Source organism: Telmatherina bonti, assembly GCF_933228915.1.
Source record: "Telmatherina bonti genome assembly, chromosome: 13".
NCBI lineage: Eukaryota > Metazoa > Chordata > Actinopteri > Atheriniformes > Telmatherinidae > Telmatherina > Telmatherina bonti.
Genome location: NC_136611.1, coordinates 37,216,895 through 37,225,902, shown reverse-complemented (window position 1 = coordinate 37,225,902; position 9,008 = coordinate 37,216,895).

Below are 9,008 nucleotides of genomic sequence, written 5' to 3'. Positions count from 1 at the left end.
CCGTGTTCCATCCTGACCCGTGTTCCCTCCTGACCCGTGTTCCATCCTGACCCGTGTTCCCTCCTGACCCGTGTTCCATCCTGACCCGCGTTCCCTCCTGACCCGCGTTCCATCCTGACCCGTGTTCCCTCCTGACCCGTGTTCCCTCCTGACCCGCGTTCCCTCCTGACCCGCGTTCCCTCCTGACCCGCGTTCCCTCCTGACCCGTGTTCCCTCCTGACCCGTGTTCCCTCCTGACCCGTGTTCCCTCCTGACCCGTGTTCCATCCTGACCCGCGTTCCATCCTGACCCGTGTTCCCTCCCTGACCCGTGTTCCCTCCTGACCCGTGTTCCCTCCTGACCCGTGTTCCCTCCTGACCCGTGTTCCATCCTGACCCGCGTTCCATCCTGACCCGTGTTCCCTCCCTGACCCGTGTTCCCTCCTGACCCGTGTTCCCTCCTGACCCGTGTTCCATCCTGACCCGCGTTCCATCCTGACCCGCGTTCCCTCCTGACCCGTGTTCCCTCCTGACCCGTGTTCCCTCCTGACCCGCGTTCCCTCCTGACCCGCGTTCCCTCCTGACCCGCGTTCCCTCATGACCCGTGTTCCCTCCTGACCCGTGTTCCCTCCCTGACCCGTGTTCCCTCCTGACCCGTGTTCCCTCCTGACCCGCGTTCCCTCCTGACCCGCGTTCCATCCTGACCCGTGTTCCCTCCTGACCCGTGTTCCCTCCTGACCCGCGTTCCCTCCTGACCCGCGTTCCCTCCTGACCCGTGTTCCATCCTGACCCGTGTTCCCTCCTGACCCGTGTTCCCTCCTGACCCGTGTTCCATCCTGACCCGTGTTCCATCCTGACCCGTGTTCCCTCCTGACCCGTGTTCCATCCTGACCCGCGTTCCCTCCTGACCCGCGTTCCATCCTGACCCGCGTTCCATCCTGACCCGCGTTCCCTCCTGACCCGTGTTCCCTCCTGACCCGCGTTCCCTCCTGACCCGCGTTCCCTCCTGACCCGCGTTCCATCCTGACCCGCGTTCCATCCTGACCCGCGTTCCATCCTGACCCGCGTTCCATCCTGACCCGTGTTCCATCCTGACCCGTGTTCCATCCTGACCCGTGTTCCCTCCTGACCCGCGTTCCCTCCTGACCCGCGTTCCCTCCTGACCCGTGTTCCATCCTGACCCGTGTTCCCTCCTGACCCGTGTTCCCTCCTGACCCGTGTTCCATCCTGACCCGTGTTCCCTCCTGACCCGTGTTCCCTCCTGACCCGCGTTCCCTCCTGACCCGCGTTCCATCCTGACCCGCGTTCCCTCCTGACCCGCGTTCCATCCTGACCCGCGTTCCATCCTGACCCGCGTTCCCTCCTGACCCGCGTTCCCTCCTGACCCGCGTTCCCTCCTGACCCGCGTTCCATCCTGACCCGCGTTCCCTCCTGACCCGCGTTCCCTCCTGACCCGCGTTCCCTCCTGACCCGCGTTCCCTCCTGACCCGCGTTCCATCCTGACCCGCGTTCCCTCCTGACCCGCGTTCCATCCTGACCCGCGTTCCATCCTGACCCGCGTTCCCTCCTGACCCGCGTTCCCTCCTGACCCGCGTTCCCTCCTGACCCGCGTTCCATCCTGACCCGCGTTCCCTCCTGACCCGCGTTCCCTCCTGACCCGCGTTCCCTCCTGACCCGCGTTCCATCCTGACCCGCGTTCCCTCCTGACCCGCGTTCCATCCTGACCCGCGTTCCCTCCTGACCCGCGTTCCCTCCTGACCCGCGTTCCCTCCTGACCCGCGTTCCCTCCTGACCCGCTTTCCATCCTGACCCGCGTTCCCTCCTGACCCGCGTTCCCTCCTGACCCGTGTTCCCTCCTGACCCGTGTTCCATCCTGACCCGCGTTCCCTCCTGACCCGCGTTCCATCCTGACCCGCGTTCCATCCTGACCCGCGTTCCCTCCTGACCCGCGTTCCCTCCTGACCCGCGTTCCATCCTGACCCGCGTTCCATCCTGACCCGCGTTCCCTCCTGACCCGCGTTCCCTCCCTGACCCGTGTTCCCTCCTGACCCGTGTTCCCTCCTGACCCGCGTTCCCTCCTGACCCGTGTTCCCTCCTGACCCGTGTTCCCTCCTGACCCGTGTTCCATCCTGACCCGCGTTCCCTCCTGACCCGCGTTCCCTCCTGACCCGCGTTCCCTCCTGACCCGTGTTCCCTCCTGACCCGTGTTCCATCCTGACCCGCGTTCCCTCCTGACCCGTGTTCCCTCCTGACCCGCGTTCCCTCCTGACCCGCGTTCCATCCTGACCCGCGTTCCCTCCTGACCCGCGTTCCATCCTGACCCGCGTTCCCTCCTGACCCGCGTTCCATCCTGACCCGCGTTCCCTCCTGACCCGCGTTCCCTCCTGACCCGCGTTCCCTCCTGACCCGCGTTCCATCCTGACCCGTGTTCCCTCCTGACCCGTGTTCCATCCTGACCCGTGTTCCCTCCTGACCCGCGTTCCCTCCTGACCCGCGTTCCCTCCTGACCCGCGTTCCCTCCTGACCCGTGTTCCATCCTGACCCGCGTTCCATCCTGACCCGCGTTCCATCCTGACCCGCGTTCCCTCCTGACCCGCGTTCCATCCTGACCCGCGTTCCCTCCTGACCCGCGTTCCATCCTGACCCGCGTTCCCTCCTGACCCGCGTTCCCTCCTGACCCGCGTTCCATCCTGACCCGCGTTCCCTCCTGACCCGCGTTCCCTCCTGACCCGCGTTCCATCCTGACCCGCGTTCCCTCCTGACCCGCGTTCCCTCCTGACCCGCGTTCCCTCCTGACCCGTGTTCCATCCTGACCCGCGTTCCCTCCTGACCCGCGTTCCATCCTGACCCGTGTTCCCTCCTGACCCGCGTTCCCTCCTGACCCGCGTTCCATCCTGACCCGTGTTCCATCCTGACCCGTGTTCCATCCTGACCCGCGTTCCATCCTGACCAGTGTTCCATCCTGACCCGCGTTCCCTCCTGACCCGTGTTCCATCCTGACCCGTGTTCCCTCCTGACCCGTGTTCCATCCTGACCCGTGTTCCCTCCTGACCCGTGTTCCATCCTGACCCGCGTTCCCTCCTGACCCGTGTTCCCTCCTGACCCGTGTTCCCTCCTGACCCGCGTTCCCTCCTGACCCGCGTTCCCTCCTGACCCGCGTTCCATCCTGACCCGTGTTCCCTCCTGACCCGCGTTCCATCCTGACCCGCGTTCCATCCTGACCCGTGTTCCCTCCTGACCCGCGTTCCCTCCTGACCCGTGTTCCCTCCTGACCCGTGTTCCCTCCTGACCCGCGTTCCATCCTGACCCGCGTTCCCTCCTGACCCGCGTTCCATCCTGACCCGTGTTCCCTCCTGACCCGCGTTCCCTCCTGACCCGTGTTCCCTCCTGACCCGTGTTCCCTCCTGACCCGCGTTCCATCCTGACCCGCGTTCCATCCTGACCCGTGTTCCCTCCTGACCCGTGTTCCCTCCTGACCCGTGTTCCCTCCTGACCCGCGTTCCCTCCTGACCCGTGTTCCATCCTGACCCGTGTTCCCTCCTGACCCGTGTTCCCTCCTGACCCGTGTTCCATCCTGACCCGTGTTCCCTCCTGACCCGTGTTCCATCCTGACCCGCGTTCCCTCCTGACCCGCGTTCCCTCCTGACCCGCGTTCCCTCCTGACCCGTGTTCCATCCTGACCCGCGTTCCCTCCTGACCCGCGTTCCCTCCTGACCCGCGTTCCATCCTGACCCGTGTTCCCTCCCTGACCCGTGTTCCCTCCTGACCCGTGTTCCATCCTGACCCGTGTTCCCTCCTGACCCGCGTTCCCTCCTGACCCGCGTTCCCTCCTGACCCGCGTTCCCTCCTGACCCGCGTTCCATCCTGACCCGCGTTCCATCCTGACCCGCGTTCCATCCTGACCCGCGTTCCATCCTGACCCGTGTTCCCTCCTGACCCGTGTTCCCTCCTGACCCGCGTTCCATCCTGACCCGCGTTCCATCCTGACCCGCGTTCCCTCCTGACCCGCGTTCCCTCCTGACCCGCGTTCCCTCCTGACCCGCGTTCCCTCCTGACCCGCGTTCCCTCCTGACCCGCGTTCCATCCTGACCCGCGTTCCATCCTGACCCGCGTTCCCTCCTGACCCGCGTTCCATCCTGACCCGCGTTCCATCCTGACCCGCGTTCCATCCTGACCCGTGTTCCCTCCTGACCCGCGTTCCCTCCTGACCCGCGTTCCATCCTGACCCGTGTTCCATCCTGACCCGTGTTCCCTCCCTGACCCGTGTTCCCTCCTGACCCGTGTTCCCTCCTGACCCGCGTTCCATCCTGACCCGTGTTCCCTCCTGACCCGTGTTCCATCCTGACCCGCGTTCCATCCTGACCCGTGTTCCATCCTGACCCGTGTTCCCTCCTGACCCGTGTTCCCTCCTGACCCGCGTTCCATCCTGACCCGTGTTCCCTCCTGACCCGTGTTCCATCCTGACCCGCGTTCCATCCTGACCCGTGTTCCATCCTGACCCGTGTTCCATCCTGACCCGTGTTCCCTCCTGACCCGCGTTCCATCCTGACCCGTGTTCCCTCCTGACCCGTGTTCCATCCTGACCCGCGTTCCATCCTGACCCGCGTTCCATCCTGACCCGCGTTCCATCCTGACCCGCGTTCCATCCTGACCCGCGTTCCATCCTGACCCGCGTTCCCTCCTGACCCGCGTTCCCTCCTGACCCGTGTTCCATCCTGACCCGTGTTCCATCCTGACCCGCGTTCCATCCTGACCCGTGTTCCCTCCTGACCCGCGTTCCATCCTGACCCGCGTTCCATCCTGACCCGTGTTCCATCCTGACCCGCGTTCCATCCTGACCCGCGTTCCATCCTGACCCGCGTTCCATCCTGACCCGCGTTCCATCCTGACCCGTGTTCCCTCCTGACCCGCGTTCCATCCTGACCCGCGTTCCATCCTGACCCGTGTTCCATCCTGACCCGTGTTCCCTCCCTGACCCGTGTTCCCTCCTGACCCGTGTTCCCTCCTGACCCGCGTTCCATCCTGACCCGTGTTCCCTCCTGACCCGCGTTCCATCCTGACCCGTGTTCCATCCTGACCCGTGTTCCCTCCTGACCCGTGTTCCCTCCTGACCCGTGTTCCATCCTTCACCCGCGTTCCCTCCTGACCCGCGTTCCCTCCTGACCCGCGTTCCATCCTGACCCGCGTTCCCTCCTGACCCGCGTTCCATCCTGACCCGTGTTCCATCCTGACCCGTGTTCCATCCTGACCCGCGTTCCATCCTGACCCGTGTTCCCTCCTGACCCGTGTTCCATCCTGACCCGCGTTCCCTCCTGACCCGTGTTCCATCCTGACCCGTGTTCCCTCCTGACCCGCGTTCCCTCCCTGACACGTGTTCCATCCTGACCCGCGTTCCATCCTGACCCGCGTTCCATCCTGACCCGCGTTCCATCCTGACCCGCGTTCCATCCTGACCCGTGTTCCCTCCCTGACACGTGTTCCATCCTGACCCGCGTTCCATCCTGACCCGTGTTCCATCCTGACCCGCGTTCCATCCTGACCCGTGTTCCCTCCCTGACCCGTGTTCCATCCTGACCCGCGTTCCATCCTGACCCGCGTTCCATCCTGACCCGCGTTCCATCCTGACCCGCGTTCCATCCTGACCCGCGTTCCCTCCTGACCCGCGTTCCATCCTGACCCGCGTTCCATCCTGACCCGTGTTCCATCCTGACCCGTGTTCCCTCCTGACCCGTGTTCCATCCTGACCCGTGTTCCCTCCTGACCCGTGTTCCATCCTGACCCGTGTTCCCTCCTGACCCGTGTTCCATCCTGACCCGTGTTCCCTCCTGACCCGTGTTCCATCCTGACCCGTGTTCCCTCCTGACCCGTGTTCCATCCTGACCCGTGTTCCCTCCTGACCCGTGTTCCATCCTGACCCGTGTTCCCTCCTGACCCGTGTTCCATCCTGACCCGTGTTCCCTCCTGACCCGTGTTCCATCCTGACCCGCGTTCCATCCTGACCCGCGTTCCATCCTGACCCGCGTTCCCTCCTGACCCGCGTTCCATCCTGACCCGCGTTCCCTCCTGACCCGCGTTCCCTCCTGACCCGCGTTCCCTCCTGACCCGCGTTCCCTCCTGACCCGCGTTCCATCCTGACCCGCGTTCCATCCTGACCCGCGTTCCATCCTGACCCGCGTTCCCTCCTGACCCGCGTTCCATCCTGACCCGCGTTCCATCCTGACCCGTGTTCCATCCTGACCCGCGTTCCATCCTGACCCGCGTTCCCTCCTGACCCGCGTTCCATCCTGACCCGCGTTCCATCCTGACCCGCGTTCCCTCCTGACCCGCGTTCCATCCTGACCCGCGTTCCATCCTGACCCGTGTTCCATCCTGACCCGTGTTCCATCCTGACCCGTGTTCCCTCCTGACCCGTGTTCCATCCTGACCCGCGTTCCCTCCTGACCCGCGTTCCCTCCTGACCCGTGTTCCCTCCTGACCCGTGTTCCCTCCTGACCCGCGTTCCCTCCTGACCCGCGTTCCCTCCTGACCCGCGTTCCATCCTGACCCGTGTTCCCTCCTGACCCGTGTTCCCTCCTGACCCGTGTTCCCTCCTGACCCGTGTTCCATCCTGACCCGCGTTCCCTCCTGACCCGTGTTCCATCCTGACCCGTGTTCCACCGCACGTTGTCCGTATGTTCTCTCTGCACCATCGGTATTAAACGCTGTTACTGGCGTTCCGTGTACGTGAGCTCATGTATGTAAAAGTCTTGACAGGAGTTACAGGCATAAAGTGCTTCTTTGAAACAGATTCATGGTAGAGAAGTTCTTGTCACCCCGCTGTTAAAGTCTCACCAGTTTCCTGAGCTAACTGGAACACCGGACCTGCTGGTTTCCAGCAGCATGAATAAGAGATTATTCTGTCAGCATGTTGGATTGGATATGAATGCTGCATATGTGGAAATAAACACATGTGTACATGATCCTGGCCTTGGTGTTAGGTTGAGCTGATATTAAGTAAACATGTCATGTATTTACTGTGTTTTATTAAAATATTGTTCTAAATGATTCTGTGAACGAGTCTAAATCTCCTCTCTGTACCATCAGCCTGACATATCCCCTCCCTGCCGCCTTGGCAGAATCTAAGCGACCAGCTTAGTGGGCCTTTCCAGTCCCACGGCTACGTCTCCAACAACACATGGCCCCTCCCTGCCGCCTTGGCAGAATCTAAGCGACCAGCTTAGTGGGCCTTTCCAGTCCCACGGCTACGTCTCCAACAACACATGGCCCCTCCCTGCCGCCTTGGCAGAATCTAAGCGACCAGCTTAGTGGGCCTTTCCAGTCCCACGGCTACGTCTCCAACAACACATGGCCCCTGCCCTCCACCTGCCACCATTTCCCTCCATGTCTGTCATTATTCTGTCCCCAGACCACCTTTCTCCGGGTGTGGATCCACCAGCAGGTCTTTTGCTGCCCCGAGGAGCCCCGGTCCAGCTGCAGCCTGTTCTTAGTTAGTCCCTGTGAAGGTTTAAATGTTAAAGTAAAATACATTCAGCACTGTGGAAAATCTACACTAACATCTAATAGTTGCCTCCATAACTGGCTTTTCATTAACTGGACTGAGTTTAATTAGCAGGAGGGACACGAGTTTGTCAAAGTACCTGATAAATCGGACTGTGATGGCGGTTGACGAGGTGCGTCCATAACTTTTTTAGTTATCTTGAACACAAACAAACAGATAAACGGCGGTAAAAACATGACTTCCCTGGCGGAGGTAATTCTACACTTCCAGTACTTGGCGGCATCAGTCGCACTTATCTATGATGTTCTGTACTGGTTGATTTCTGGCTTGCATTGTAAGTTGCTTTGGAGAAAAGCATCTGCCAAATGACTATAGAATAGAATAGAGTAATAACCCCATGTTGACATGGTTTCCTGCATCCCAGGTGATGCTGGATGGGGAGGCGCCATCCCTCCATCAGACGTGTTGTCATGGATCTGTCGTCCAGTTCTTGGGTCATGTGACCTCAGACTTTCCTGGCTTCTTGACAGCCCGTTTCCATGGAGAGCATTTCTGATGAGGCTTCGGCCAACAGTAGATGCACCTTCCACTGAAGGTTTAGGTGCATCTCTGAGGTTCCGGTTCAGGTCTTTACTGGATGAGTTCCTCTTTCTTTAGGACATCACTTTCAGATCCTGTTTGTCATGTTTTCCCCCATCAGAAGCTTTTATTCAGTCCAAATAAGACACAGCATGCAGCTTTCAATTCAGGAGACATCTTGGAGTATATAAATGCCCACCACAACCTGAATCCATCAGAGCTTCCCAAAGCATTTATAGCCAGAGACATGAAAGCTTCTACTGGGACGGGACCATGGCCAGCTGCAGGAAAGATGCTAACAACAGAACTGCTTCTACGCCAGATTTGAGCGGCGCTACAGTGACATCCCCTTCGAGGCCTCAGATGAGACTGAACTTCAAGCACAGGTCCTCAAAGCTCTGAGAAAGGTGAACCTTCACAAGACTGTGGGACCTGAGCAGGTGTTACAACGAGTTCTGAAAGCCTGTGGAGAGCAGCTGGTGGAGGCTTCAGTTTCTCCCCCTCACAGGAAACTGCACCTTCTCACCTCTACTTACATCTGCTGCCGAGAAGTGTCTGGAAAAGCAGGTCCAACCCACACAGGTTCCAGGGCTGACGATACAGTGCCCCATCAGTTTGCCTACTGCTCCAGCAGATCAGTGGATGATGTGGTGGCACTGGCACTTCACCCCACACTTCAATACCTGGACAATAAAAACACAGACATTGTTCTTGGATTTCAGTTCTGCCTTTAACACTCTCAGGCCGCTGAAGCTGACTGTTAAACTGGCCGACCTTGGTGCACCAACACCCAGCTGTAACTGGATCCTGATCTTCCTCACAGACAGACCACAGGCAGTGAGGATGGGAATAAGGTCTCTGCAAAGCTTACAGTCGGTACAGGTACCCTGTAGGGCTGCTGCCTCAGTCCAAAACTCATCTACGACTCTGCCCCCCCACCGAAAAAACAATGA